This window comes from Chrysemys picta, unplaced genomic scaffold, assembly GCF_011386835.1.
Source record: "Chrysemys picta bellii isolate R12L10 unplaced genomic scaffold, ASM1138683v2 scaf3, whole genome shotgun sequence".
Taxonomy (NCBI): Eukaryota; Metazoa; Chordata; order Testudines; family Emydidae; genus Chrysemys; species Chrysemys picta.
Window position 1 is genome coordinate 798,021 of NW_027052710.1, and position 9,265 is coordinate 807,285.

The 9,265-nt window shown below is 49.9% G+C and overlaps 1 long non-coding RNA gene across 1 annotated transcript; it reads right to left on the bottom strand.

Annotated features, from left to right (window-relative positions):
- Positions 1 to 1,679: 1,679 nt before the first annotated feature.
- Positions 1,680 to 9,052, bottom strand: LOC135977531 (uncharacterized). The gene is made up of 2 exons (XR_010594988.1): positions 8,375 to 9,052; positions 1,680 to 4,094 (listed from the first exon to the last, which is right to left on the bottom strand). It is a non-coding gene; the product is annotated as an uncharacterized LOC135977531 (long non-coding RNA).
- Positions 9,053 to 9,265: the final 213 nt, after the last annotated feature.

Here is a 9,265-nt window from a genome sequence, read left to right on the forward strand (position 1 = left end):
ACAAGAAGCAATGGGCTTAAACTGCAGCAAGGGAGGTTTAGGTTGGACATTAGGAAAAAATTCCTAACTGTCAGGGTGGTTAAACACTGGGATAAATTGCCTAGGGAGGTTGTGGAATCTCCATCTCTGGAGGTATTTAAGAGTAGGTTAGATAACTGTCTATCAGGGATGGTCTAGGCAATATTTGGTCCTGCCATGAGGGCAGGGAACTGGACTCGATGACCTCTAGAGGTCCCTTCCAATCCTAGAATCTATGAAAATCTCAACCGGCATCAGGGAAAAAAATGTGTCAAATACAGGCTAACCGGTTCCGGAAGAAAAAATGAACCACAAGCAAGTGAAAACCAGGCGGAGGCGCATGGAACGATGGGAATGGTGTATGACAAAGAATGACAGTCACGCCCTCTCCATGTCTGATAGAATCGTAGTCCGGGTTTAATAAACCGGACTGACCCGCTATTCTCAAGGTAAGTAAATTATCATTAGTGAGAGTTGCCTTCAGATTGTCTCCTCTTTACCAGGCTGCCAGATCTGTGTATTTAAGCCCCAAGGGTTTTCTCTGCCTTCACTATATTGTGTGTATCAAACTTGTTATGAGATCTTAGCAGCAAAAGGCCCCTGTAGAGCTCTTCAGAGGAGCAAGTGCTGCGGGACAGAGCTGTGACGTCAACAGTTAAAACCTATGAGGCTTTAAATGGGATTTGTAGGAAAAAATGGTTCCTAATTGAAGCGAAATGGCTCTGTCTGGGCGTCCCTGATCACTGGTGTCGCCAGCATTCCCTGGGGTCTAGAGTCCACAGCTCTGCTGCTAATCTAGTGCTAGGGTTCTTTGGATCACAGAGACCCCAGACACAATCAGGCCCGGCAGTGCCAGGTACTGCACACACCCAGAGACACAACCCGCAGGAGCCAGGCTTGGAGACTTGCCCAAGGTCACCAAGCAGGTCAGTGACAGAGCCAGGAATAGAAGCCAGGGCTCCTGACTCGAGGCCAGGGTCATGTCCCCATGGAAGGTTTCAATGACCCCAGCCCTGCAGCAGCTCCCTGCGGTTCTGGGTTTATCCCCCAGCCCTCCTCCCCTCTCACCTTGTCTGGGCACAGGGACAGGTTCAGGAGGCCTTTGAGCGCCAGCCAGCGCACCACAGTGTTGGGGTCTCTCAGCTGCCCACTCAACTGATCCAGGATGGCGTCTTCCTGCTTATTGCCAAGGTCAGGGCACTGGAGGAGCTAACACACCAACAGCGAAACAAGCTAGAGAACGGGGCTGGACCCTCACGACTCATCTCTGCCAAGGAGCCCTTAGCTCCACCTGCCACGGGCACAGCATGCGCTGTACTCCGGGCACTGCGATTGGTCACCGTGTGTGCCCCACTGAAACGCTGCTAGCGCAACGGGCCCTCGAGGCTCCAGCCGAGATCAAGGCCTACCCTGCTCCCTCACTAAGGCTCAGCTGCATGCGGAGCAGGGAGGGAGGGGGCTGCAGCCTTGTGTTCCAAAGGGCCGCCCGGTCTACGGGGGGCAGGTGAATTGGCCGTGGATGGGCCCGGCCTGCGCATGGCATACGGACGTCAGAGGGGGCTTGAGGGCCGAGGTCACACAAGGGACCATTTGTTAGCCAAATGGGCTCGTTTCCCCCTGGAGCTGCCCAATTACCCCAAGGAGGCACGGGAGTCTAGAAGACGGCTTCAAGTTCTTTATTGATCAGTCAGCTGAGCGGGTGTCCCCCTCGACTCATGCCAGAGGGAGGAACACACCTTACAAGCACAACTGGGCTTCTCTTATACAGAGAGACAAACAACTTAGCGTGTCTAAATTCTGCTAACCTATGCATTGTTTAAATTCAGTTCTAGTAGTAATCAGGATACATCTGTTAGCTTCCCGTCCTTCACATTCCTTTCCCAGGGTCCGTCCAACCCCCTCCCCTTTGCCATATATCTTCTATACATCCTGTATGCGTGCAGCTTCATGCATGGGAAACAACAGTGAGAGCTGAGATAAGCATGTTTACTGGGATAACAAGCAGAAGCCGAGATAAACATGTTTTTTAGTTTTTGGGCCTAACAAGATTCCCCCCTAAAAAGCATTTTGAGAGCCTTATGGCCCCCAATCCTCAGCCTTCACCGGCTGGTATAGGGCCATCATTTGTTGGTGTATAATTTGATTAGCCATTCGTCGGACTAATGCAACTACACAGGGAGCAAAGCAAGTTAGGGTTAATAGGGTTGTAATAAAAAGTACAAAGAGAAGAAGGCCTTCTCGGAGCCATCCCAGTTGCGGTAACCAGGACGTGAACCAGTCCATATTCCACCCACCCCAGGCTTGGACCGGGACATGGGCTAGCTTCCTCATTTCTTTTGTTAGCTGTTTTACCGCCTTTCCATTATTATCTATTTGTAAACAGCAGTTAGATTAGTTTAATTTTGCACAGATTCCCCCTTCTTCTGCCAGCAAATAATCAAGAACTAGATGGTGCTGGTAGAGCACATTTCTCATCTGAGTGGACTGATCGACCAAAAGATCAAGAGCTGCAGCCGTCTGATTAGTTATTATTTCTAAAATGGCTTGCAGCCTAATTATCCGATTTAAGTTGTAAATGGGCTCCCTTGCTCCTGAGATCCACTCATTAGGATTCCATGTAGCTTGACCATAATGTTTTATAATTCTCTCAGGGGGCCACTCCTGAGCCCCCCCATGTTTGGGAGCTTCCGGCAGTCAGGGTGGAATCCACGAACCGCCTTTCTTTAATTAAACCCTAATTCCCAATTTATTTCCCTGCATCTGGGGTAATAGACAGAACAAGGGTCTTATATATCCAACATAACATATCCCAGACCAATTTGGAGGCAATCTTCAGTAGGCATAGGACCCGCAGATCCAATAATGGCCCTTTAGAGCCCAGGTTCCATTAGCAAAGGGGGCCATTCCAGGTTTCCTCATTCTCATCGTCCTTTAGATGGTCAAAATATAAAGGATTACCTGGCCCTAAAGGTCCCCCTACCATTTCATTAACTGAACTGCAATAATCACATCTCCACGCCCCAGCTCCTGCTTTCCAGACACAATCGCAGCCTCATTTTGGCTGATTGGTGCTAGACCAGAATTGTTTAAAACCCCATACTCGAGTTCCATTCTTATTCTGCCATGCCCATTTGAAACCACCGTACCACGTGGTTCTTGCTAGTGGTATTGTCTAGCTGGCAACTCGTGAATAGGGCGTCAAAGAACCCATCTTGTCCTACCGCCCTGCAACCTTCGGCCGTAGGGTAGTATTGTTTGGAACATTTCACCCAACTATTATTGGTGAGCCTCACATGGGTCTGGTTCCATTGCCCCTGATATTTAGAGCAGTCATACAGATGACAATAAGGGTCCCAGCAATCAAACCCTGGGGATAGAGTCCAATCACACTTGCTTTCTCCCAAGTACACTCCCTCCCGCCTTGTCCGATTAAGGCAGAGAATACCCATTCCAGAAGAATACAGTCGCCAGGGGCTACTATCCTCAGTCCAAACCCCCGTTCCATCGTGGACTATACTCAAATTGCTGAGCCACCATTTGGGCTGTACCGGCTGGGCTACCCAAGGCCATTCATTTAATTCCTCTGGGCCTCCGCATACCCAACAGTTACTGAGGTTAATGGATTTTGCTATTGTCTCCCCCAGCTGTAAAAACCTATTTTCCCAACCATAATAGTGGTGGAAGCACATAAACAAAGATATTAACAATAATTTCATTATCTTTTTCTAAACAGTCCCTTTAGTCCGTCCAGTTGCTGATACTCACAGGTGGAGTCTTCACCTGTGCCACCCCGGGCGTCCGGAGCCGGGGCGGGCAGAGGGCTGGTGTCCTCTTCCGCTAGTTCAGTCTCCGGGTTAGGGTTCAGAAACCGCCTTACCCGCGTATAGTGTGTCCATTTGTCACTCCCAAGAACTTTGACTGCAGCTTGGCTGATGAGCGAGACAGTGTGCGGGCCGTCCCACCGTGGTGTTAGGGGGTCACGCTTCCACTTCTTGACGAGGACCTGATCACCGATCTGGAACGGGTACATGGGCTGGTCCAAGGGAAGGGCCTAAAAAGGCACCGCGTCGATGCAGCTGTAACAAAACAGATTGCAACCCAGAGACCTGTTTCCATAAGGAGTCCTTCCCCATTTCCCAGTTTACATCCTCCCGGAACCCCGGGATAATGGTGAAAGCTTAAGACCCCTACATGGGGCCCTTCGAATGCGGGTAAGGGCGAGTGGTAACGTATCAAGCCACTTTAAACTAGACTCTGTGCATAATTTAGTGAGGGTATCCTTGAGAGTTCTATTCATTCTTTCCACCTGTCCCGTGCTTTGCGGCCTCCAGGGTGTATGCAACTTCCATTGTATACCGAGTGCCTGGGACACCTGTTGCAAGACTTCAATACAGTCATGAGTGGGGCTGGTCTCATAGGAAACCCAAGGGTCAGGCAATAGGGTAGCTAGGTTGAGGGAACTAACTGTTCTAAAGGTTAAGTTAGGGGCTAGCAAGGGCCCTACCTCATATCTGGTATGTCGACTGGGATTTAGATGCTTTTCCCCAGCGCCTGTCCCCAGTATTTGAGGTATCCCGTGGGGAACCACAACCTCAGTGTCCCCCCCCAGGGTAAACTTTTCAGCCTCCTGTACAAGGAGAGCGGTTGCTGCAACGGCCCATAAGCAGGCAGGCCACCCCTTGGCGACAAGGTACAAGACCTTCGAATAGTATCCAATGGGTCGCCAGGTTGGCCCTGACCTTTGGCACAGGACTCCAGCTGCCACCCCTCCTCTTTCATGAACGTATAGGGTGAATGGCTTCCGGAAATCTGTGAGGGCTAGAGTGGGAGGCTGAACCAAGCCTTCTTTAAGCTCTCGAAATGCCTTTTTCATTTCCCTGGTCCATTTCCAGTGGAGCAGACCTTCTTTAGTCAAAGACTCATATAGTGGTCTGGCTTTTCCCCCATAGTCAGGGATCCAGAGTCGACAGAAGCCAGTCAGTCCCAGAAAAGCCCTTAGTTCTTGGGGGTTCCGGGGCTGAGGGCTATCAAGCATAACCTGGATTCTTTCTTTGCCCAAACTGCAACTCCCTTGGCAGAGGTGGTATCCAAGGAAGGTAACCTGCTGCTTAACCAACTGAGCTTTTTCCTTTGATACTTTATATCCCTGTACCTCAAGGTGATTGAGGAGATCTACAGTTTGCTCCTTGCAGACTGTCTCTGTTTCAGTACTTAAGAGCAGATCATCGCAGTACTGAACTATGTTACATGCAGGATGGTTAGCCAGGAATGGGGCCAGGTCCCTTTTGAACTGGCTGCCAAAAATCTCGGGTGCACAGGTGTTGCGGAGTGTGGGGGAGTCAGGGCCCTGCACCCCTCTTCCCGAGATTCACTGCGACTCTCAACCAGCCAGTAAAGCAGAAGGTTTATTTAAGGACAGGAACACAGTCTCAAGCAGAGCGTGTAGGTACGACCAGACCCCCTCAATTAGGTCCCTCTGGGAGGTTCAGGGAGCTTAGACCCCAGCTTGGGGTTCCCTGCGTTGCACCACCCTGACAGTTAGGAACTTTTTCCTAATGTCCAACCTAGACCTCCCTTGCTGCAGTTTAAACCCATTGTTTCTGGTTCTATCCTTAGAGGCTAAGGTGAACAAGTTCTCTCCCTCCTCCTCATGACACCCTTTTAGATACCTGAAAACTGCTATCATGTCCCCTCTCAGTCTTCTCTTCTCCAAACTAAACAAACCCAGTTCTTTCAGCCTTCCTTCATAGGTCATGTTCTCAAGACCTTTAATCATTCTTGTTGCTCTTCTTTGGACCCTTTCCAATTTCTCCACATCTTTTTTAAAATGCGGCGCCCAGAACTGGACACAATACTCCAGCTGAGGCCTAACCAGAGCAGAATAGAGCGGAAGAATGACTTCTCGTGTCTTGCTCACAACACACCTGCTAATGCATCCCAGAATCATGTTTGCTTTTTTTGCAACAGCATCACACTGTTGACTCATATTTAGCTTGTGGTCCACTATAACCCCTAGATCCCTTTCTGCCGTACTCCTTCCTAGACAGTCTTTTCCCATTCTGTATGTGTGAAATTGATTTTTCCTTCCTAAGTGGAGCACTTTGCATTTGTCTTTGTTAAACTTCATCCTGTTTAACTCAGACCATTTCTCCAATTTGTCCAGATCATTTTGAATTATGACCCTGTCCTCCAAAGTAGTTGCAATCTAACAGAAGGTGTTAATTCTCCCCACCCCCGTTCCTGGCTCAGGTTACAGCTCAGGTAGCTTCCTTCAAGGGAAGTCCCCCCTCCTCACTGCAATCCCCCTGCAACATTCCCAGGTCAAATCTGCCCTGCTCCCTGCTCCGTCACAACAGGTAAGTCCTTGTGGGACAACGGTCCAAAGTTATTGAGCTTTGTAGTGGGTATCTGGGTCCTCCCACTCAAAGGCAAACAGTCTCTGCTATTAACTTGTTAATTTGTCTTAGGTCCTGGACCAACCGATACTGCCCATTAGGCTTAGGCACCCCCATTATTGGAGTATTGTATGGGGACGTGTCTTCCTTTAACCACCCGTACTGCAAAAACTTTTGAATCAGGGGTTTTAACCCGATCCGAGTGGTTAACTTAAGGGGGTATTGTCGAATTCGGACTGGGCTGCTTCCCTCCTTAAGGGAAATATGCACTGGTGTAGCATTCCTGGCTCGGGCCACGCCTCCTTTCTCTGCCCAGACCTTGGGATTTACACACACACACACACACACACCCCAGCCAGCTGGGGCTGGCTTCCATCACTTCCCTTGCATTCCAGGGAGTGATCTCTAGCATTTATGAGAGCCATCTGATAATTAGAGGCTTGTTGCTTAGGGATTCTGACTTCCATTGTCCCGTTATGGAATGAGATCTCCGCCTGTAATTTAGTGAGGATATCTCCTCCGAGCAGCGCTATGGGGCAGGAGGGACTGCAAACAAACTGATGGGAAATTTGACGGTCCCCTATTTTTACTAGGAGAGGCAAAGTTTTTTCCAAAGCTGTAGTTTGTCCCTCTATCCCCTGGACTATGGCACGTCCCCGAGCTCTATCTCGGGGAGCCTTATTAAGGGGGAGCAAACTAAGAGTGGCCCCAGTATCAATAAGGGCTTCAATTGGGCGGCCCTCCACTTTAATTTTTACTGTGGGATCCAGGCTGGCAGCTTGTGCTGTCAGGAGGGGCCGCTGGGTTCCCCGACCCCCCTATGGGGAAGACTCCTCCCCTGAACATCCTGTACTGTTGTAGAGGATGGGAAGGGACGGGGTTTTATCTTTACGTTCCTTTCCTTTGGGCCATGGCTAAAACGTGGGCCCCTTTCTTCCGAGAACGGGGGATTCTGTTGCTTCCAATTATATAGATCACTAGTGGTAAAGGGAACATATACCATAGTGAGATTACCCTCAGGGGCAGAGGGAATCACAGCCCGCAGACAAGATTTCTTAACAGGGAAACAGGGTTTCCTAACAGGGGCACGGGCCATTAAGGTTTTAATAGTTTGTGATCTACATTTTTGCAACCATGGGGGATGATTGGCCACAAGGTCCTGCCAAATATCTATATAGGGATATTGGTCCCAATGCCCATCCCAGGTCACAATGCTATGTACTGCTTGTACAACCCCTGGTTTGAGCGTCCCTCCCTCGGGCCATTCCACCCCGAATGTCATCCATTCAAGAGTACAGAATTTTACAAGCTTGTCTTTACATAATACAATTCCATAATTAGCCTGGCGTCTAAACGCCTTCCAGTTATCCAGCATACATCCCAGGGGTGTCCAGGAGAAGGTGCTTTGTCCGGACCCCATTATGCTTTACCCAGAGTTTTCCGAGACAGAGATATCAAGAGGGGGAAGAGGTATAGATCTAGTTCTAACTCAGATATCCGCTGGGTCACGAGGTTCGGCTGACCCCCCTTGCAATCAAGATATCCTGGTCATTGGGTTTCCCCTTGCAGGAGTCTTGGGGCGGCTGAAGTCAGCTTAAGCCTCAGACCTGTCAGCGGCACTCATTCATCTTTCACACAGATCCTTTAATCAGTTACAATCTCGGTTTCCAACACACCATTAAGAGGAGAAACAAGATTACCCCTCCCAGAAACAAGAGTAATCCCTGAGGTTTCTCCAAGTCCCAATAATTGTTAAAAACGGCTCATGGACTTGTGGAGTTAGTTACGTTACTCATTGGCCGTTATTTGCTTACCCTTTAACCAAAAACACAACAAGACATTTACAAAGCTACAATAATGTTAACATACCTTCCCGTATACAGGCTGCCTAGGGGATTTCCACTGTCCAACCCACACCTCGGGGGCGTTATTCCTCAAACCCAGGAGGTAAACGCACTTACCGCCCGAAGTGGCCGCGTCCGGCAGTCAGACTTCCCCTCCTTCTGAAGCCGTCTTGCTTCCATGTCCTTCAGAGTTCTCTTCAGAGAGGACGCAGCCGCCCCGGCCGATTGTGACGATCCGAGGCCCGAGCAAAGCAACAGCTCGAGGTGGCCACTCCTCGGAATCGCCCTCGGCCGTCGGTCAGTGCCCTCTACAGGGAGAGAAGTCCCGGCGGAGTCGCCATTTGTTAGCCAAATGGGCTCGTTTCCCCCTGGAGCTGCCCAATTACCCCAAGGAGGCACGGGAGTCTAGAAGACGGCTTCAAGTTCTTTATTGATCAGTCAGCTGAGCGGGTGTCCCCCTCGACTCATGCCAGAGGGAGGAACACACCTTACAAGCACAACTGGGCTTCTCTTATACAGAGAGACAAACAACTTAGCGTGTCTAAATTCTGCTAACCTATGCATTGTTTAAATTCAGTTCTAGTAGTAATCAGGATACATCTGTTAGCTTCCCGTCCTTCACATTCCTTTCCCAGGGTCCGTCCAACCCCCTCCCCTTTGCCATATATCTTCTATACATCCTGTATGCGTGCAGCTTCATGCATGGGAAACAACAGTGAGAGCTGAGATAAGCATGTTTACTGGGATAACAAGCAGAAGCCGAGATAAACATGTTTTTTAGTTTTTGGGCCTAACACATTCTATGGAGCTGAGCCTTGGGGAACAAGACACACCCGACCCTGGGCTTTGCTCCAGCCCCGCAACACCAGCTGGGGCCGGTAACAATCTCCAGAGTCAGTGACTCCACCCCTAGGGCTTTAGGAGCTTTCCCTGCCCCTGGTCACCCACCCACCCCCAGAGCCACCTACCCCTCTCCTGGCCATAGGCATGGGCGGCGAGTTCTATGGG